Below are 23655 nucleotides of genomic sequence, written 5' to 3'. Positions count from 1 at the left end.
GTGGTGGTGGTAGTAATGGTTATGGTAGTGGTGGTAATGATGGTAACTATGATGATGGTAGTGGTGATGGTGTGGTGTTGGTGTTGGTGTTGGTGGTGGTCATAGTGGTGATGGTGTGGTGCTGTTGGTGGTGGTGATGGTGTGGTGTTGGTGGTGGTGGTGATGGTGGTGGCCACAGTGATGGAGTGATGGTGTGATGATGGTGATGGTAGTAGTAGTAAAATCAGTAGTAGCAAAAACAATATTCAGTATGTCAAGGATGCACAAACTGATATATTGAGAGAAGACTTGACTAAGATAATTTTAAGTTTAGCAGAATTTTGTGGCCCCCTATTGTAATTTTTCTTGCACTGGAAACCAGAACCTCTGGAAAGATGGAACTTAAAATTGTGGGGTCAGGAAGAATGAATTTTCCAATTCCTATTGGGTCATTACCCTTGTGAAGGGCTATTGTATTTTATTTTGTTCTTGGCATTAGAGGATGGAGGTAATTTCATGGGTTTGCACTTGGTCTTTCGCACTATAACAGCTATTGGGTAAACAGATGACATTTCCTTTCTGCCAACTGATAAGCATGTCCACATTGATTATATTTTTGAGAACTAGTAAAAGTACTACTGGGAGGGTTTGTGGGTTTAGTGACCTCATTCTGGTAGATATATTGCTGTTCACCAAATATCCCAGTTCCTTCCCTCTAAAGCCACGTCTTGTGAGATGATTTTCTTTCCCCACCCTATTGGTGCTATCACTGGCTGCTGAAATGTGAGCAGAAGTGACCTGTGTCCTTTTTGGTTCTGTTTCTCCTCTTTCTACCACAAGGGCAGAGACTTCTCGGATAGACATTTTCTCATCAGTCTTCCCATATATGCGAGGCTATGTGAAGCAGAGATGAGGCTGAACCATGATGTGAATACAGCATGACTGAGAAAGAAATCTTTGTTGACTTTGAAGTTGTTTGTATGGGATCATTTAACTTGACAGTCATATCTCACTAGATAATGATGTATTTTTAGGGTGTAGACCATATTTTAATTGTTACTAAATGCATAATATCTATGTTAGTTCCTAGAATACAGTAGGTACTCAGTAAAGCTATTGCTTAATGACAAGTATCAATAGAAGTGTATTTATCACTGCCTTACTTTGCAAACCCATAGATATTTCTGAATTTTGAAAGACTGTTAACTTTCATCTTTCAATTATTTATAAATAATGGTAATTAATCCAAGATCTTGGGCTTCCCTGATAGCTCAGTTGGTAGAGAATCCACCTGCAATGCTGGAGACCCCAGTTCCAATCCTGGGTTGGGAAGATCTGCTGGAGAAGGGAAAGGCTACCCACTCCAGTCTTCTGGCCTGGAGAATTCATTCCATGAACCATATGGTCCATGGGAGTGCAGAGTCGGACACGACTGAGTCATTTTCACTTTCACTTTAACATAAGATCTTATACATAACAGGCGTTTAATACATACTTATTGATTTTCAAGTGCCTGATATGCCTTAACCTTTCTGCCTCCTGTGGCACTTGATAACATATTACAATAGACTCTGAATTCCTCAAAGACAAGAATCTTGTTATGTTCATATTTATTTCCCTACAACCTAGATCATCCTTATCATATTTGTCACAATTTTGTGTCATATACAACCAGACATTTAATATAGTCTTGGTAAATGACTGACTGAATGATTATAAAGAAATATATTTCCTGTGGGTATGTTTTAGGTTGACAGGCTTGACATTATTTAGGGAAAGAGAGGGACATTTCCATCCCAAACAGTATAAGTTTACTCTCCTTAACTAAGAACTAGCCAATGATCAGATATTGACTTTATAGACCTTTTAATGACCTTATAGTCATATTCACGACATCGTGTCAGATTGCCTGTGGTTTTATTGATTAAAGGTACCTTGTAGAATATAGAACAGCTAGATAATTTTGGATAAAGAATTTTGTCATTATTGTTGATGGTGTGCATGTGACTATGTGTGTTTCTGCTTAATTGATAAGCACTCCCTACAATAGGGAATTACAAATGGTATAATTCTGATGGTTAATCTCTGCTGAATTTGATAATAGGAAACACAAGTTGAGAGAGAATTTACTCACATTTATAAAATGTGTGGGGTCCATATGGGTGAACAGATTGCTTTATTCACAGGTTGTCGCATATGGGGGTTACAAAGCCAGACATAAATGTCCCTCCCTTTCTGCCCTTGATGTCAGGAAGAATCAGCTTGTGGCAGCCAGGGCTTGTGGTAATTTGGGGCTAACCATATGAACATCAATTACAGACATGTTCTTGGATCTGGATGGTTGGAATGCCTCTAACCTGTCTCCTTGCCTCCCACCTCCCTAATTTAATCCCTTCTTCATTGTTTTGCCGGATTCAGCTTCCCAAATCACCATTTATTTTTATCAGGTTGCTTCCAGTCTGCAGTCGCTTCCCTGAGCCTGTTTCTTATTTTCCAAATATCACCTTGGTCTGACTTAAAGGATCTGTAATAATACCAAAAAATTGTATGCAAGCCTTAACTATAGATTTGAACCCAGGGATATTCCTTCTGGGTGAAAGAATTTATCATGGCCGTCATCTTGGTGCTTTAGTCTGGGGCACTTATAAGAATGAGCCATTCTTTTTCTTTCCAGTGTGTTTTCATTCCTCTCTGCCCAGAATCCTGTGCCTTGTTCTGATTGATGCTATCTCATCCTAAGAGGCATTATGGCAAGGTGGTAAGGACATGAGTTTTGTAGTCAGACTTGGGCTCAGAGCCTCACGATAGACCCTATCAGCTATTCAACCTTGAGCAAGTGACCTACACTTTCAGATCCCAACTGCTTTATGTAAAAACCGAGGTACCCCCAGTGACCCCCAAAGGATAAGGGATGCATTTTGCATGATTTTGTTAATACATATTGAACATTTAGTATTTGGGAGCTATTGTTTAGTCATATGTCTGATGTTTTTGAAATATCAGCCTTCAGTTTTGTTTCATTTTTAAACATTCCTAATGACTCAGAGAGACTTGCATCTCTCTTGGATAACAAGAAGAGTTCGGGATTTAGATCAACATTTGTAGAAGACACAGGGCCCCAGTTCAGCACAGACTTGAGATGATGTCAGAGGTCAGAAGCACAGTCATATTCACCTCTGACACTGCTGAGCAGTGAGTAATGGCTGACTTAGGCTGTCTTGCTGGGAGGCCACGATAAAAATTATGGACTTGTCAGTGGCAGTGATTTGGGTTACATCTTTACATTGGTCATTGTTTATTGTGCCAACCTTGGGTGATCTTCAGATCCACTCAGTCTGAAGCATCCATCATCTGACATCATTCTAGGCTATGAAAGGATATAATCTAGCACCTTCACCCTCTCCCTGGATATCAACACTCATCACCACTGTGTCTCCCAGCAAACAAGCTGCTTTTTTGTACTGTGTCACTGGATATTTTGCTTTTTAAAATAAGGTTTTCCGAAAGATTAAAATCCTGCTGCAAGATAAATGAGCAATGAATTTGGAAACAAATGACTTGGCTTCTAATATCTTTTTGCCTCTCCTTCACTGTCTGGACGTGGCAGAGACACTTACCCTCTGTAAAGTCTGGTTTCCTCAACCATGGTATCTGCTTCCAGATGATGTAGAGTTGCGGTGCATGATAAATAGGACATTCATGATGTAAGTGCTTCATAAACTCTAGTCACAATAAGGGTATTTTTTAAAAAAAGAGAGAGAAAGAGAAAGAAAATAGCAAAGAGGGAGATGATTAGGACTGATATAATGCAGATTCCTCTTTCTTCATAGTCTTTAAACTCCATGACCAAGCTAACTTCCAGCACAGAAGAAGATGGCTTATTTAATATTTATATTTCTCTTGTACTAATCTATCTTCAATACTAATTTATTTCGTACATATTTATTAATTAGTATGTCTATTTCTACTGAGATTAGATTTATGGAGAGAAGCACAGGTACTTTTTAAAATTTGATTTGTCCTATAGATTCATTTTATTTGCTCTTAGATGAAAATGATGTGCCCTTACAGAAAAAAAAAGTAAAGAACCGTGTTGTTAGATGGTTCCCCTATCTAGACAGTGAAGGATACAGTTGAATAGGTAGAGACTTTCCTTATAATCATCAGTGCCTTGTTATAATTAGATTGTGAAGAATGTCATTTAGCTAAAATGCATAGGACCAGTGTCAAGGTATCATGGATTTAGAACCAAGTTCCTAAGGTACCTATGTACTTGACTTTGAACCACCCTCTGTTAGTGATAAAACATTTTTCTCAAATAACCTAAAGAAAGAGTTTCTTAAAGAGTAAAAGAAGACTTCCCTGATGGTTCAGTGGTTAAGACTCTGCACTTTCAAGGCAAGGGGTGAGGCTTTGATTCCTGGTCTGAGAACTAAGATCCCACATGCCATGCTATGTGGCCGAAAAAGAAAAGAGTAAGAGATATGAGTTGGGATTTAGGTGAGCGTATCCAAGGAGTATCTTTCAAAACATGGTCTTAGAAGTACCCAAGCATTGGACAAATTGCCCAAGTATCATGTTAAAAACACAGATAATAAGACTTAATGAGTCAGAACCCTGGGGTGGGGGCCTTAAGACGTGAGTGTTTGAGATGTCTCCAGATGCTTTGGAGGTCTGCATCCTGAAGGTCGTGCTTTGAGGAACAGCATTTTGGAAGTATTGTTCCTGATAAGCATCCTGTTAATATAGTTAGATTTTTTTTTAAATGTGCAAGAACCTAGAGATACACTCTTAGTTGTATGTCTGATCTGAGATCGACCTGTAGGTGTCATCCTCAGTTTAAATCCTATTTTGTTTACTTCTGGGTGAGCATTTTCCCTTTGGACCCTAACAGCCCACTGTAACTTCTGTTTCCTCATGTCAAGAGTTGCTTAATGTTCATTCTCACTTCACAGGTATGGGTTCACCATCTTGGAAGCCGGAAGTTTCAGTCTAGAAGGGAGCAGGAAGTAGCGTCATGCCTTTCATTCTATGGATAATGAAGCGTGGATGTGTGATGCTGATGAGGTGGGACCCACATCCTCACCCTCAGGGCTCCAGGAGCCATTCTGTCCTCTCTTTGGGGCTTCCCATGTGTTAGTTACTAAGTCATGTCTGACTCTTTGTGACCCCATGGACTGTAGGCCACCAGGCCCTCTGTCCCTGGAATTCTCCAGCAAGAATACTGGAGTGGGGTGCTGCGTGCAATTGTGGGCCCCACTAGTTCAATTTTCTGCTGGTGTCCGGCCAGGTGTGCCTTCCCAAGCCTACCCACCACCACTGCACTACCTACCAGCTCACCTCGGCCACCACAATCTCATCAGCACTTGAGTGGGATTCACTCTGTACATCTACTTTAAATTTCAGGGAGCTTTGCCGTGCTTGACGATTTCTGCTTAATAGAACTCTAGTGTACCTCCTCCCTCTGTTGACAAACCCTTTGCCTTTTCATCGCAGGGCCTTTGAGAAAAATTTCCCCAACCTTTCACCTTTTGCCTCTTTTACCTGCAACTGTGCTTCATTCAAAAGGCCTCGGCTTAAATGGTACCTCCCTGGGGCGTCAGGCCCCTAAGACTATTGAACCTGGTACTGGAGAGTACCAGGCACTTGCCTCATCTGCAATGACCTTGGTGCATTTCTGGATTATGATGTGCTTGTACTTTGCATCCTGAATGCGGAATCCCTGTGAGGAACAGTATTTCTCATTCGTTATTGCATGCTCATCACTTGTTTGTGTGTATGTGTGTTTGTGTGAGTGTACATATGTGTGTGCTCAGTCATGTCTGACTCCTTGAGACCCCTTGGACTGTAGCCCGCCAGGCTCTTCTGTCCATGGAAATTTTTAGGCAAGAATACTGAGTGGGTTACCATTTCTTCCTCCAGGGGATCTTCCTGACCCAGGGGTTGAACCAGCATCTCTTTCATCTCTTGCATTGGCAAGTGGATACTTTACCATGCCACCACCTGGGAAGCCTGTGTAGATGTCTAGTTAAAAAACAGAAAAGAAAAGAAAGAAAGGCCTACATCAGACCATTTTGTTGTTGGAATAAACATTAGGAAAATAGAACCATGAAGCAGAATTCAGTTACCAACAAGTGAAGTTCATGATGAGTACAGGGTATGAGCTTAGAAATGTCTGTGCTAATACTGCACAGAGGCAGCAGCTGAAAATATAATCATTCATTTCAGTTCAGTCACTCAGTTGTGTCTGACTGTTTGCCACCCCAATGGACTGCAGCATGCCAGGCCTCCCTGTCCATCATCAACTCCCAGAGCCTACTTAAACTCATGTCCATTGAGTCAGTGATTTCATCCAACCATCTGTCATCCCCTTCTCCTCCTGCCTTCAATCTTTCCCAGCATCAAGGTCTTTTCCAATGAGTCAGTTCTTCACATCAGGTGGCCAAAGGATTGGTGTTTCAGTCTCAACATCTGTCCTTTCAATGAATATTCAGGACTGATTTCCTTGAGGATGGATTAGTTGGATCTTGCTGTCCAAGGGGCTCTCAAGACTCTTCTCCAACACCACAGTTCAAAAGCATCAATTCTTCGGTGCTCAGCTTTCTTTATAGTCCAACTCTCACATCCATACATGACTACTGAAAAAAAACATAGCCTTGACTAGATGTAGTCTAGACATTACTTGCCAAAGTAATGTCTCTGCTTCTTAATATGCTGTCTAGGTTAGTCATAGCTTTTCTTCCAATGAGCAACTGTCTTTTAATTCCATGGCTGCATTGATTTTGGACCCCAAAAAAACCAAGTCTCACTGTATCAACTGTTTCCCCATCTATTTGCTGTGAAGTGATGGGACCAGATGCCATGATCTTAGTTTTCTGAATGTTGAGTTTTAAGCCAATGTTTTCACTCTCCTCTTTCATTTTCATCAAGAGGCTCTTTAGTTCATCTTCACTTTCTGCCATAGGGTGGTATCATCTGCATACCCGAGGTTATTGATATTTCTCCTGGCAATCTTGATTCCTGCTTGTGCTTCATCCAGCCCAGAGTTTCTCATGATGTACTCTGCATATAAGTTAAATAAGCAGGGTGACAATATACAGCCTTGATGTACTCCTTTCCCAATTTGGAACCAGTCTGTTGTTCCATGTCCAGTTCTAACTATTGCTTCTTGATCTGCATACAGATTTCTCAGGAGGCAGGTAAGGTGGTCTAGTATTCCCATCTCTTGAAGAATTTTCCACATATAATCACATATATAATTTTCCTAATATAATCATTAGGTTCTCAATAAATCTTAGATAATATGGGGTAAACCTTCCATTCCTTCATGACATTCATCCGCATTCAGCAGGTAAAAAGCAGGCAAAGTTTTACTGTTCTAGAAGTGCTGTTCCTGAAGTGTTTATGCACCACCTAAGTGATGGGGTTGGATCCCTGAGTTGGAACAAGCCCCTGGAGAAGGAAATGGTAACTAATTCCAGTATTCCTGCCTGGGAAATTACACGGGCAGAGGAGACTGACGGGCTACAGTCCATGGAGTCCAAAGAGTCTGACACAAATGAGCGACTGATATTTTCACTTTCTTTTTTCACACAATTTTAATTGTAAGACTTTTTCTTTTTAACTCAAAAGGTGTGTTGTTTGAATGTAAATGCTTATTGTCTCATCAGACTGTTATAGACACACACACACACACACAAAGAGTGAATGCACATGCATGTATTGAAAAGTGGTCTTATAAAGTAATTAAATATGTAATACTGGGAACCCAGCATTCTGAATTTAAATACAAGCATCAGCATATGCCATCTTACTGGAGTGGACAAGTTATATAATCTCCCTGGAGCATACTATATTATCTATGAAATGTGGCTAGTAATACTACCTTCCTCAACAAACCGTGAAGAGGATTAAATAAGGTATTCTCTGTAAAGCAATTAGCAGAGTGCCTAGAGTGTACTTGCACAAAAAATGTTTGTTTTTATTTCCATGACACATGTTAACCTAGCCATATTTGGAGCAGTGCTAGAGCACAATGTGCGGCCATAAGCAATATTGGCTCCTGAATTATCAGGACTAAAACACCAACGTGGTAAACACCATCTTTGGAGAAGAATAAAGTTTCCATTTTTCCTCCTAACTAATGAATATTTGTATTTCATTGTGCTAACTGAACCAAGATATTTCCAAGCCTCTGTCATTGACCTATGGAATTAGCAACCAACCAGATATCAAATAAGAGATATTTGTAAACTTGTTAACTTTGAGGGTGAATCCATCTCCTCATTTTATCCTGTAACCTACCGAATTCTGTAGAGTTATAGGCAATGACATATTTCACTATATTTTCAGCTATCCCCTTAGAGTAGCCCTGCACTTGTTTGCAATTCCCTTAGACTGACAAAAGCAGTATAAGGAAAGGGGTTAAAGGGATGAGAATAAGGGTTATATTCAGCTTTTCTTGGAAAAAATAATGTGTCTTATTTCCAATTAACACCAGATAGAAGGTATGTGTGTGTGTGTGTGTGTGTGTGTGTGTGTGTGAATTTTTTTTAATTTATTTAATTGGAGGTTAATTACTTTACATTATTGTATTGGTTTTGCCATACATCAACATGAACATGAATCCACCACAGGTATACACGTGTTCCCCATCCTGAACCCCGCTCCCACCTCCCTCCTCGTACCATCCCTCTATTTGTAAAAATTTACTTAAAAGATTCACTGAAGTTTTATCTGAAACTGTGGCTCAGATGGTAAAGAATCTGCCTGTAATGTGGGAGACCTGGGTTCGATCCCTGGGTTGGGAAGAGCCCCTGGAGGAGGACATGGCAACCCACTCCAGTGTTCTTGCCTGGAGAATCCCATGGACAGAGGAGCCTGGTGGGCCACAGTCCATTGGGTCACAAAGAGTCAAATACCACTGAGTAACTACGCATATGGCGTTCAAGAACTGGTCACGTTGGAAGAGTGGGAGGTTTGTTTGTCACTCATGGTATTTCCTGTCACGTAGAGATCATCCATCAGTAAAATAGTTCTGTCTTCTCTCCATCATTCACTGAGTCCTTCCTGAGTAAAAGGTTGAGGAAATGAGGCAAGTTTCATGATGAACAATTTTGGAAGAGGGTATGTATGGTTTTATTCTTTCTGTTACTCTCTCTTGTGATCTTGTCTATTCACAGAAATTGTGTGCTTTCAATTTGTCTCAGCTTTGTTGTAAATTAATTGGTAAAGATCCCAAGTGCACTAAGAAAATCTCATCCCTTTAATCTTTTATATTCACTCAAATTGCTTCAGAACTCTGACTGGAAAATATATTATTTATTAAGATTTAGTTCAGTGTGAGGTACCATTCATGTGGAATTTTGATCTGAAGGGTCATCATTGCTTATGGAGGATTTTCCATAAGAAAATATCCCCAAATGTGGAGCTGAACCAAGATAATTCCAGAAACTAAGTGAAAAAAAAAAGTGTTGTGAAATTTAAGGAATAATTGACAAAAATGGATCATCTGGAGGCTCATGAAAGTTTTCTAAATAAACATAAAAAATGGAATTTATTGATGCCTTTGACAAGAATGAGTTAGTCTAGTGGTAGAGGGAAAAAATGATGTGACAAAAAGACGGAATGAGATATGAACTAGAGGAGAAAATTTATTTGAGAAATTTTGCTTTGAAGAGGAGGAGAAAAATATGGCAGAAGAGCCTAGGGATATGGACTAGATGCATATTACTTCTTAGAAAGAGGCATTATAGCATATTTGTATGCGACGAGAAATAATTGAATGGAGAGAAAAAGTTGATAATGTGGGGAGAGAAACATTAAACATTAGGATTAGTGACAGAAACTAATTCTAAAAGACAACATATTGTATGATTCCACTCAGGTGTAATGTCAAGAAAAGACACATTTATAGACATAAAGTAAATTAGTGGTTGGTTAGTGAAAAGGGTAAATGTGAAATGACTTCTAATAGACTCGTGGCTTCTTCTGGGCATGATGAATATATCCTAAAATTAAATTTTGGTAGTGTTTGTACAACTCTGTGACTGTATTAAAAACCATTGGATCATACATTTTATATCGGTGAAGCATAAGGTTCATGAATTTCGTTTCAATAAAGCTATTTTAAGAAGAAATGGATGGTAAGCAAAAAAATGTTAAACATTTGAGTACAACTACTCATGCATTGACATTTCAAAGTAACCACAATAATGCTTACTATGCAGAGTTGTAAAGTTCCAGAAATTTGATCTGAGGTGAAATTAACATTTACTTTGTAAGGTGAATTGGATTTACACTTAAAATACACACATATTCTAAGAGTATAGTCAAGATATTGGTTAAATTTAGATTTTTAAGATTAGGTAAAGTTTAAATTTTTAGAGTCATTAAAAAATGATACAAATATTTTATGTTATACACATTCAAAATTAGTAGAGAAATTAAATTTTTAATGAGAATAAAAATCAGTATATTGGTGCCATTGCCTTCTTTGAAAAATCAGTATAAGAGAATCCAAAAGGAAAGAAGTGGATGAAAAAAATTCAGCTATATGTTGCTATAACAGATATATCTAAAACAAAAGAACGGAAATTGGTTGAAAGTAAATGAATTGAAAAATATATACCAGGTTAGAATTGTGTTCATATGCAACTAACAGAAATCTCATATGACATTAGCTTACAGAAAATAAAACTTTATTTCAACCTCACATAAATTAATGCATTGTTGGGAGGTTGGAGTTTTTATGGTGGCATTTATCATTGATGATTCAAGTACTTTGGGGAAAGAATAATGAGGGGCAATCATTAGTTCTTGCCAAATCAAGGGAGAGATATAATAAAAACCATCCTACTAACCCAGATTACTGTTAGACAAAGTAGATTGTAAGAAACAGAGCACTGATGGAGGCAAAGACAGTCAAGTTTGAATAATCATACCTTCTGATGTTAAATTTGACACAAGTGGGCCAAAGTTAACTGAGCCTTACTTACACACAGGTGTTAACTTGCTCAGTGATGAATTCATATGATGAAACAACGACATTTAACATATTTAGCTCTCTCTCTCCTCTCTCTCTCTATATCTGTCTCTGTTTGTCTGTCTCTTTCTCCCACTCTTCTCTGAAACCACTCCTTGCCACAAACCATATACAAAAATAAAACAGATTAAAAAAATCCACACGTAACTGCTAGAAGAATAAGACTTCGAGAGAAAAGCAGGCAGAAATCTCCATGATGTTCTGGTTAGGCAAGTATTTCAAAAGAGGACACAAAAACAAACACCATAAAGGAGAAACAGGTATTTTTGACTTCATCAAGCTTAAAAACATTAAAAACATCTGCTATTTAAAACCCATGTTTAATAAAATTAAAAAAATCTAAACTAGGAGAAAATATTCACAATAGATATATCTGGTAAAGTACTGATATTTATTAATAAAAAATAAAAATATTTTATAAGTCAATAATGTAAAGGTTAATATTTGTTGATTATTGTCATTCATAAATAGAGAAATATTTATTTACAAATATTTTATTTATGAAGTTAAGTGAACTAAAGGATTTAAAACATGTATAGCACTGTAAAAGATACTCATGTTCAATATTCATTCAGTTCAGTTCAGTTCAGTTGCTCAATCATGTCCGACTCTTTGCGGCCCCATGAATCGCAGCACGCCAGGCCTCCCTGTCCATCACCAACTCCCGGAGTTCATTCAGACTCACATCCATCGAGTCAGTGATGCCATCCAACCATCTCATCCTCTGTCATCCCCTTCTCCTCCTGCCCCCAATCCCTTGAGTCTTTTCCAATGAGTCAATTCTTTGCATGAGATGGCCAAAGTACTGGAGTTTACAGAAATGCAAATTAAAACCACAATGATATTACTATTATACCAACATTAACATGGCTAAAGCCTGAAAAGCCTGATGATATCAAGAGTTGTCAAGGATGGGGGTGTAATTAGGGGAAGAGGATTAAGAGGTATTAATATAAAATGTGTAAGTCACAAGGATATATTTTACAGCACAGGAAATACAGCCAATATTTAATACTAAATTTAAATGGAGTCTAATCTATAAAAATGACTGAAGCACTGTATTGTACACCTAAAGCTAATATAGTATTGTAAATGAGCTATATTTCAGTAAAATAAGTTTTAAAAGAATGATTAAGGCATTTAGGTAATCGTTTTGGGGTGTTTTTAGTGATCCTGATAAAGGAATGGATTTAATATTAAATAGAATCAGAACACTTCATAGTATGATGGAAGTTTCATAAAATATTTATATATGTGTAATAATCTACATTAATGTCATATTAATATCAGTGTTTATATGAAACATGCTGTCTCAAATCTCTGGTTCCCAGGTCTGGAACTGCCCACATGACCACTAACTAGCCGTTCTCTTTTATCCAGCTGTGACTATTTATTCTAACTCTAATGCTAGCTCTAATTTTATAATCCCAGCCTTGCCTCGGGTCTCCTGGCTCAACTTCCCACCTTTCCTTTGAGCTCTGTCCACTCATGATCTGGCCATGAAGTTTTACCTGCTGCCAGGTACCAATGTGCAGATTTACGAAGTATAAACACTGTGCTGGGAGGTCTTTCCTCTCTCGTTATCCCCATTATCTTGGAATAATTTAACAGCCTCAAGTCCCTAGAAAGCCTATCACAGTAAAAAAAAAAAAAAAAAAAAAAAACTTCCTAGGAGGAGATGAGAGTTGGTAATCTAATGGGTCTTTTTCATGTTTTACTGCACATCTCTGTGATAGAAGCAAATGTAATTTTTATGTAGTTATAAGAAGGAAATTGAAACAGGGGTCATTTTGTAACATTATATTCCTGGGCACTTGTTCCAACTCCTGTCTGCAGTCACTGTTCACCACTCTGGTGTAATTGCATAGGTCATTTGTGGAAAAGCATAATTATACCTTAAGGTAATGTTCCCTCATGCATTATTAAGCTGTGAATTTTCCTAAAGTAGGTAGAGGGAGTGAACTAGGTGACTGGAAGGGAAGTTAGAGGATATTGAATTGGAAGGGGCCTAAGGATCAGGTTCATCTCCTCTGCAGGGCTTTACTCCTGACTGGAACATCGTCTTGAAAGGCCCTGACCATCAACAAATGCCTGACCAAATGGCATCAACATTTATTTTTATATGATGGCCTTGCTCTTTGGGTGGAGGGCCTCTTGAAGGTGATGACTAGTCTAACTCCTCCAGATTTTATCAATAGCCAGCACACTTCTTGGGTATTGAGAAGGAAATCGCAACCTGCCCAAGTATTTTTGCCTGCACATCTCATGGGCATCGCAGCCTGCTGGGCTACACTCCATGGGTGTTGCAAAGAGTAGGACACGACTCAGCGACTAAACAACAAGCACACTGCCTGGCACAGTGTAGAAACTCAGTGCTTCCTGCTGAATGAATGCTGAAGACATTTCCAAGAAAAGAAACCACGAGATGGGTTTTCTTTGACAGATTACTCTCCATTTCCAGACATTTGGGCCAGCGAAAGAGATAGTTTTAGAGTCTGCTGGAACCTGAGTTTCATAAAGGAGAAATGAATTGTAGATGGCAAAAAAAGTTAGACATGGAGATAGAGGTGGTTTCGATAACTCTGATGTCTGCCAGTTTGTCGCTTAACCCTCATGAGTATCAGAATGTTCCTACATAGAATGTGGGTCACAGAGTCTACTGATTAGGTTGTATCAGGTTCATGTGAAATACGGCATCTGCAAGTGCTTTCTTGGTGGCTCAGTTAGTAAAGAATCCACCCGGAATGCTGGAGACCTGGGTTCGATCCCTGGGTTGGGAAGATCCCCTGGAGGAGGGCATGGCAACCCATTCCAGCATTCTTGCTTGGAGAATCCCGTGAACAGAGGAGTCTGACAGGCTATATAGTCCATGGGGTTGCAAAGAGTCACGTGACTGAGCAACTAGGCACAAGTGGAGAATGCAATGACAAGTTCAGCATAATAGTGCAAATGATGATATTTCCCTGCTGTCTTTAGGCATGGCACAAGATTATTTACATTCAATAAAGCTTTTTTTTTTCCTCTTTCAATCAGTGACCATGCATTAATCAGTTATGATGTGCCAAGAAGTGTACGAGGTTCAGGAGCACAACGGTGACCAAGGTGCAGTCAGGTGGGGGAGTCAGACAAGCCAGCGTATCATCATCCAAGGCAGGGAGCCTTGGCCAGATCTATAAAGGAAGAGATTTGTCTTTAATTCGCTTCTCCCTTTAGTAGTTTAACTCCTTAAAGAAGGAAATACACTTGCAAATTAACCAGATAGAGGTTAATGAGCTATGATATTCAAAGTGCCTGTATTAGAGCTTGGCACATAGTCTGTGCTCAGTAAACATTAGCTACGTCATTAGGTAAGGAGATGCCTACTGACTTCAGTTTTCTTATTTGTTAGAAAAACAATTATAAATATGAAACAAAGTAAAGATGGAAAATGAGAGAGTGGCAGGGACCGAGTCAGAAAAGGCATAGCAGAGAAGGTGACTTTGGGGAGAAGAGCTGAATAAATAAAAGAAGAAAGCAAGAAAAAAGGCAAGTAGGAAGAGTAATCTAGACAGAGGAAACAGTACTCAAGGAGATGCTAAGTGGAGGATTGGTTGGTGAGCTCAAGGGAAATTATGTAACTGACAGCGAACTGACGTACAAGAGGCACTCAACAAGTGCTCAATACGTGAAGTTCTCACTTATAAATTGTTTTCGTGTACATTACTGTATTGATCCTTATACCTGTTCCAAGATGACATTTTATGAAAGAGACTGAAAAAAGGGTTTGCGAGGCAAGAAGTTCTTAGACCCACAATTCCTGACTTATTTTGTCATTCTTTATGCATTGTTAACACCTGAACTTTCTGATTTTCCCTTCTGTTCACATTTTCCAGCCCAAATCCCTGAATCAATGTCCTTCCTGTGTTTAAGTATGGAAGCTATCTGGAGAAAATACACCTTTAAACAACATGTTAACTTACATCTCATAGAGTTGTAAGCCCTTTCTTCCACCCACGCACCATATTTCCCTTTGAACAGACATGCTCAGACATGCACACTCAGTGCTAGTTATCAAAGAAAAGACACTTGATTACAGGGTGTTTAAGTTTTTAGAGAAGCCAGGATTCTTTTCCATTTCTTCATATAGCATCCTACCTTGGCCACCTTCTCCTTCTGCACTATGTCAAAGCCCTCTGTGATACTAGCGTGTCTGCAGGGTTATGGCATAACCACACATTATGGAGATGACTGTTGGACTCACACCTTCTGTCTCTGGGTGTTCACACTGGTTTATTCTTGGCAAGATGTGGTTCACAAGCAGGCCTCTGAAATAGCTCTGACAGAGAGAAATGCTTGTCGTGTTTTGGTCCAGATGCTCTCAGGGATCAAAGGTCCCTTGGCTATGAGCCGTCCCCTTGGAAGCTGTGCAGTTGGCTTTGCACAGGGAAATCAGGGCCTGATTCTTCCCTGAGTGTCAGTGACTGTAGTAACTAAGCATTGTTCTGGAAGCAAGGGTGAGTTGTCTCTGCATTCTTTACCCTCTCAGGTCAGAATGAGTGAAAAAAGGAACAGAAGTATGTAAGTTTGAATCCAAACACAGGTAGCTCCAACTGTATAATTTTGAGCAAGTCGTTTAGTTACTCTTAGATTTTTGTTTCTACAACTGAAAGTAGACATAAAATGTCTATTTTTTTCCTTCCTTCCTTTCCTCTCTCTTTCTTTCTTTCATCCAAGTTCAACCTGTCTTATTTTCCAATCATTTATCTCTTTTGGCACACGTGCTCAGGAAGTAATGAAAAGGTCTCTTCTTCCAAGATGTAAAAAACAAGCCTTGGGGTTTTTGAAGACAGAGCCCTTCCTGCCCTGGAGGAGACCAGTGATTTTGCAAACCTCATTGCTGATGATTTTGATACCTTCTTTCAAAAACAAGATGACGTTTTGAACTAATTATAGATTCACACCTCAAAGAGAGTAAGAGAGGTTCTGTGTGCCTCCCACCTCAGTTCCCTCAGTGGCGGCATTGCAGGAATCATCTGTGACAATATCGCAGCCAGAAAAACGGTATTGGCACAAAAAAAAAATAAATAAAATACCTGCTTTTAGGGATTCTGCCTAACGTTTTGATGCTGCTCATATTGTAGTACTCACTTTTTCTTTCTCTAAAATGTCCATCTTATACACAGTTATACACAGAAATACAGGATCTATTCATGTCTGAACAAAAAACCTACCACTGCTAGTGAAGGGATCTTGGGTAAAAACTGGATTGGAGAACATTGGTGAGGCGGGAGGTTTCAGTGAAATTCCATTTCCCCTTCTCTATCTTCAAAGGTCATGCACTTTCATTCCAGAGAAACCCAACACTCACAGAAGTTAGGGACAAGATTAGGTCTGCCCTGGACGAAGTAGGCACTGTCTCAAGTTGCTGAGCCCTGAAGCGTCTGGAGTGGGCACACAGGAGCATCCTTTAGCTCGCCATTCATTATCAGAGCAGAAGATGTAAGAGGGAGACTGATGGTGACCTTCAAAGACAAAACCCAGTTTCCTGGAAAAGTGTGCAGCCTAATATGTCTTCTGACTTTCAGCTTCTCTCAACTTCTCCTCCTCTGGGCCAGACAGTTCCAGCCCAGGGAAGGTGTGTGTTGAGACAGGCAGAGGGGGCATAAAGGGGTAAAGAGGGTTTTCATCACATACTTCATAGGATATCTAAGAGGATTTTATGAACCTGTACCAGCAAGATACTCAGCTGAGCATTACTGCTGCTGCTAAGTCGCTTCAGTCGTGTCTGATTCTGTGCGACCCCATAGACGGCAGCCCACCAGGCTCCACTGTCCCTGGGATTCTCCAGGCAAGAACACTGGAGTGGGTTGCCATTTCCTTCTCCAATGCATGAAAAGGAAAAGTGAAAGTGAGGTCGCTCAGTCGTGTCCGACTCTTCGCGACCCCATGGACTGTAGCCTACCAGGCTTTTCTGTCCTTGGGATTTTCCAGGCAAGACTACTGGAGTGGGATGCCATCGCCTTCATTGGGAGCATAGCAATTGTTCAGTAAGAATGATGTTGTTCTCCTAACGTATATCCTATTCAAGAAGCTGATCCCCAAATAGTCAGAGAATCCCAGTGTTGGAAGGTGACTTAGAAAGTGGCCAGTCCCACCGAGTGCAGACATCCCTTCTCTGAAATACTCGCCGGGTTGTCTGACATTTCTATTCTAGACTGAGTCGTGCTCCTGAGGGGGGACTCTGGATGGAAGCTAGAGTGGGCTGGCTCCGTTAGCACCCATCCCTGGTCTCCTAAGAAATCTTTCTGTATTGAGGAGGCTGAAAAGATAAGATTTATACTTCTGAGACACCCTTGCAGCTAGAGTTCATGTAGCTCCTAGACTCTGCAAAGCAGGTGCTTTCTGAAACCCAGAGGCTGACGTGAGCCACCTGAGCTATTGCTGTGAGAGAGTGATGGTGGTATTTCTAGCATCCAGTTATGGAGTCACAGGTGCCCAGCACAGACAGTGAGGGCAGCCGTGTTTCTGCTAGACGAGACCTGTGATGTGCCGAGCTGCTGTACTTACGGCTGTTCCCAGGAAATCTGATTGCCCAGAGATTCTGTGAGTGCTGAAACATAATAAATATTTCTTCTCCTGCTTAAGATAGCTAGATTGATTTTATTTTTTAAACAACGACCCTGATTAATATACCCTTCACAGGCTTTATATTATCTAAACAATAAAATGTGATATATTCCTGTGACAGCCAAGTGTCTACATGATTTACCCCCGGGACATCTCCTGTCTCATCTCTGACCCCTGCTCAACCCCTGACCTTTCTTTTCCCATTCTGCCTCAGAGTTTCATGAATATCCCCTTTCCATTTCGAGGAAAGTTTGGTTTAGATAAATTTGGCTTTTATTGAGCTGACTCTGGGCCCTCAGACTCTATGTCTGTTAGTTCTCTGTGTGTATGTGTGTAAGAAATCACCATTGGATGCTTGTTATTTTCCAGTCATTTGTCTAGGCTTAGGCTTCCAAACCAGTATGGAATTTAAAATTAGGTGGACTAAGAATAGGAATGAGGAAAATAAAGATATATATTAGAAATAAGTACTTTATATATGTTTGAAACATATCGCTGTAAATGACTCATGGGGAAAAATGTTCCCTTGGGAGGAGATGCTGGATTTAGAATCAGAATTTTGACCAAGAGTCAGTCCTGTTGAAAGAAAGAAAGAAAACAACCTCTGGAGAAAGATTTCTAAGCAGAGGGAACAACAAAGGCAATGATTCCAAGGGCTTTCCTTGTGGCTCAGATGGTAAAGAATCCGCCTGCAATGCAGGGGGCCCGGGTTTGATCCCTGGGTCAGGAAGATACCCTGGAGAAGGGAATGGCAACCCTGCTCCAGTATTCCAGCCCGGAGAATCCCATGGATAGAGGAGCCTGGTGGGCTACGGTCCATGGGGTCGCAAAGAGTTGGATATGACTGAGTGACTAAGCGTGAGCACTAAGGCAGAACAAAAGTTGTTGTCTGTGAAGAATCAAGGGAGAGTCCTTGTGTCTAGAAGACAGAGCAGCTGGGTGATGAGAAATGGGAAGAGAGAGGGAGGAAGGCGGGGTGGGGAGGTAGAGAAGGAGCAAGCAATGAGAATTTAAATTCTGACCTCCTGAATTAGACTCAACAATATAAATCGTCTCTCATGTGACAGTCCTGCAAAATTTTGAAGATACCAGTGAACGTGGACTTGAGACCACTGTCACAGAGCAACACGGTGGAAGGTAGTTAAATGGCTGGCTTCATGGGCACAGTGCTCTCCAGGGAGATGTCCAGAACAAGGCAAAGTCAAACTGGAATAAATGTAACTGCTCATCCTTTGGATCTCTTTAAACAACTTTCCAGATAGTTGGCTTTTCCCTGCATCCCCCAGTTCTTATCCAACCACCTAGCACAGAATGTTCACCCAGAGGGTGGCGATTATAGGACTGGGGGACGAAAAAGTACTTCCAGGCTGGCTGTGAACTCTCAACATAGCCCCTCACTCTTCTGTCTCCTTCTACAGATGAAGAAACTAAAGCCCAGATGGCTGATGAAACTTTGGAAAGATCACACAAATACTTAGTGATGAAGCTGTAAGTAAAACCTGGGGCGTGTGACTCCCAGTCCAGTGATTTTGTGCTAAAAATTGCATGAAAATTACCTGACTCTAGGTTTCAATGGAATAAAAAATAAATTATACCGCTGGGAGCTGTCCAGCACGGTGACTGTAACACATATAAACCCTGCAAATGTTTGTGGAATTGAATTAGAAATCGGAAAGATTCAGAAAGCGTCTCTGGTTTACCTAACCTCTCCTTTTGCTCTGAGATGGAAAGTGGGTGCCGGAGCTGGGAATAACCTTTGCCAAGGTCACATGGCTCATCGGCCACAGAGCTACCGAAAGAATCCCTGAGCCCTTTGCCTCTTGATCCAACACTCCCTTCCTCGCATGTGCCCCTGGAGTGTGACTGAGGTTCTGGAGGCTGAGTCTGAGGGTAAAGAGGCATGACATTGTTTAAAGCCATTTCATTGTCAGCTCAATCTGAGGCAGCTGAGTAGGAAAAGACAGTAATTCAAGTTGTCAGGGCCCTTAGAAACCTGCTCTGGGGTGTTGTATTCATAATGGACAGAATTGTAATGCTTGAACATGGTTATTCTTGGGCCCATTCTAAAACCAAGAGTGTGTATTCTCAGCAGGCTTCATGCAGACAATTACAGCTAAACACAAACCTCCAGATAAGCTAAATTTCCGGGACTTGGTAAATAATTCCATGTTCACAGATAGCGTCCTCTCACTGAGTGCTGCTGGCATAAGGCAGAGGGGACAGACAAAGCAATTGTGGACTCTATTTGCCAGCATCTCTCTGGGTCAGTCCTTGTCTTCTGTGTCACTTTTAACTTTGGGAGGCACATAAAACACTCCCCCAATTCCCTAACAGTGTAAAACCAGTCTGAGCCACTCATCGTATGTTTTCTTGCTCTGCAAACTGATTTAGTCCCAAATGACCTTCCAAAGGCAGACACTTAATCAATAGGAGGTTCTAATGAGCCTCATTTGCCACCGCAGCTATGTGGGAGGGGAGAAAGCAAATCACAAATAGGAGAAGCCTTATCTCCTCTCCAGCTGCCTGCACGAAGTGAACTCATGCCCTTTTCTGCATCTTCACCTCTTTCTTTCATTGCTATAAGTGTTTTTCCTTTCTAGAGAGAAGTGAAGAGAGAAAAAAATGTGCTATGCCAACACTGAATTCACCCCAACTTTTTAGCAGAATGTAAAGGCTTCTTGGGGCTGGTGCACTGGGATGACCCAGAGAGATGGTATGGGGCGGGAGGTGGGAGGGCAGTTCAGGATTGGGAACACATGTATACCGTGGCGGATTCATGTTGAGGTATGGCAAAACCAATACAGTATTGTAAAGTAAAAATAAAATAATAATAATATTAAAAAAAAAACCCACCTGCCAATGCAGGAGATCTAAGAAAGTGGGTTCGATCCCTGGGTTGGGAAGATCCCCAGGCGGAGGTCATTGGAACCCACTCTAGTATTCCTGCTTAGAGAATCCCCATGGACAAAGGAGCGTGGCGGGCTACAGCTCATGGGATCATAGGGAATCAGACACAACTGGAGCGATTTAGGGTGCACATACAAACCTAAAGCCTTCCAAATGAGCTATCCTCAAAGACTCACTGTTTCTCCAGCTGATTTTTTCACTTTCAAATGAGAAACTGAGTTCTATAAAGAAGTAACTTGGACACAGTCATCCTACAAGCTCAGTGCAGGGCAGTATGTAGATCTCAGTGTTTCTGTATCTACAGAGCTCTTTGCCTCACACTTGAAAGTGAAAGTGAAGTAGCTCAGTTGTGTCCAACTCTTTGCGACCCCCGTGGACTGTAGCCTACCAGGCCCCTCCGTCCATGGGATTCTCCAGGCAAGGATACTAGAGTGGGTTGCCATTTCCTTCTCCAGGGGTCTTCCCGACCCAGTGATTGAACTTGGGTCTCCTGCATTGCAGGGAGACGCTTTACCGTCTGAGCCACCTCACACTTCAGTTCAGTTCAGTTAGTCGCTCAATCGTGTCCGACTCTTTGAGACCCCATGAATCACAGCACGCCAGGCCTTCCTGTCCATCACCAACTCCCGGAGTTCATTCAGACTCATGTCCATCAAGTTGGTGATGCCATCCAGCCATCTCATTCTCTGTCATCCCCTTCTTCTCCTGCTCCCAATCCTCCCTTAGCTGATGTCAAATTTCCTAGGTTAATCCAGTGACATTAAGAAACATGTAGGCTGATACACATCGAACTTCTCTTGTAGCAATGCTTTCAGAGCAATTTCATAAGACACACATGAAACCCTTCCTATTTCATCCATGGTACTGTTTTCATCCCAGAGGCACTGGTGACCACCTGAGTTATTCAGTGATTCTGAGAGACTTGTCTTTTTGCTCCTCTAATATCAAACGCATCTTCAAGATAAGAGATCTGAGGCCGAGGAAGAATGTTTAAGTCTATTTTCATAGACTCAGAGGAGCTTCTGAGAGGTGCTAAGGAAGCGACTTCCTTTGGAATCATCTCCAGTTCTGCTGGGAACAGCTTTCTCTTTAGGATTGGCAAGTCCTGAGTATGAAGCTCAGGGCTATGAGTTTCTTACTGTGGTTGCTGGGAAAAGTATGATCCTGCCTCTCAATTCTCTGGGCTGAAACGCAGAGGTCATGATAGCCTCTCAAAGAGTTGATATGACTGTTACTACGTTATCTGCCTGTTTTCCTCATTTGTTAATCATTAACGGCAGTGAGTGTACAAATTCATTATGTCAGGGTTCTTTCATGCAACATAGCTGGTTCATAGCTGAGTTTCAGAGTTCTGGGACCATCAGGCAGTCCAAGAGGATGGTTGACAGGAACTCTTTTTTAAAAAAAAATTATTTATTTTAATTGGAGGCTAATTACTTTACAATATTGTAGTGGGTTTTGCCATACATTGACATGAATCCACCATGGGTATACATGTGTCCCCCATCCTGAACCCCCCTCCCACCTCCCTCCCCATCCCATCCCTCAGGGTCATCCCAGTGCACCAGCCCTGAGCACCCTGTCTCATGCATCAAACCTGGACTGGCGATCCTTTTCACATATGATATTATACATGTTTCAATGCCATTCTCCCAAATCATCCCACCCTCGCCCTCACCCACAGAGTCCAAAAGACTGTTCTATACAGCGGTGTCTCTTTTGCTGTCTCGCATATAGGATTATCGTTACCATCTTTCTAAATTCCATATATATGCGTTAGTATACTGTATTGGTGTTTTTCCTTCTGACTTACTTCACTCTGTATAATAGGCTCCAGTTTCATCCACCTCATTAGAACTGAATGAAATGTATTCTTTTTAATGGCTGAGTAATACTCCATTGTGTATATGTACCACCACTTTCTTATCCATCGTCTGCTAAGGGACATCTAGGTTGCTTCCATGTCCTGGCTGTGAGCCCCTGCTTATTACTTCTGCTCCTTTTGACTCTCCCTGTGCTGTGATATGGGCACATAGGTCTCTCTTATTCTTCCAGCCCAATGTTGTTTGTATATATTACTATGGCCTCCATAGAAATCAAGCCTCTTCTTCTCACCTCTAAGGGGAAGACCCCAGAGCACGGACTGGCAGTAGTGCTTCAGGGGTGTCTTTATGTTGGTAGAATCGGACGCTACTTAGCCACTGAACAACAACCCCAAGTTAGGTTAGTGAATGTCCTCTGGTCCAGATTAGGCTGGACAGCAGCAACAAATTAGGTTAGTGAATGTTCTGTGGTCTAGACTAGGCATGACTAGTTCTCTTCTGCTCTGCAGTATTGCTTTTATACACACACTGAGAGATCAAGGCCCTTAGGTCTGCTGAACTGAGTCAGGCTTTCTCATTAGTGTGCACTCTGTTGTCCCCATGGTGTATCTATCCTTGAAAGCTTGCCACTGAGTGCAAGCCTGTTGTCTCATCCAGAAGAGCGATGGAGCAGACAGATGCTCCATCTTCATCTGCAGCCCCAAGATATACTCTCTGGCTGCCTTGCACCTGCAAGGAAGTCAGGAGCAGCAGATGTTCTTTGGTTTTGTCTTTTTTTGCATCAGAATAGTAGTGAGACCTGAGGTTTTAGCAGCATGATTATGGAAAAATACCTTAACTTGCCTTATGAATAACTTTTGTTCAGCCAAATGTAGGCCTTCTTGGTATAGGCACAGCAAAGCCACCAAATGGCTTAGTTGAGTTTACTGATTCCTACCTGGGGCTTGAGACAGAAACATAGCACAATAAGTGAGGGTGAATTTCCCGTGCCCTCTGTGCATTTCCTTTCCAGTAACAGAAGTGGTGGAGCCAGGAAAAAACAGGTTGTTTCTAAATTCCTGGCCAGAATACCAATAGAGTGCCATTTTAATCACATTCCATCTCGTTACTCACATCATCTTCCGTTAGGACAAGTAGCACCATAACATTTTACCAGGCTTCCATTAAATACTGACCTCTCTATTGCCCAGTATATCTTCTGGGAAAACGTGTTGAAGAAATGTTCATGCAATGGTGAATAAGTGAATAAATGAATCAGTTCAGTTGCTCAGTCATATCCGACTCTGCAACCCCATG

Source organism: Oryx dammah, unplaced genomic scaffold, assembly GCF_014754425.2.
Source record: "Oryx dammah isolate SB20612 unplaced genomic scaffold, SCBI_Odam_1.1 HiC_scaffold_19, whole genome shotgun sequence".
Classification (NCBI taxonomy): domain Eukaryota; kingdom Metazoa; phylum Chordata; class Mammalia; order Artiodactyla; family Bovidae; genus Oryx; species Oryx dammah.
This window is presented reverse-complemented; position numbering follows the sequence as displayed.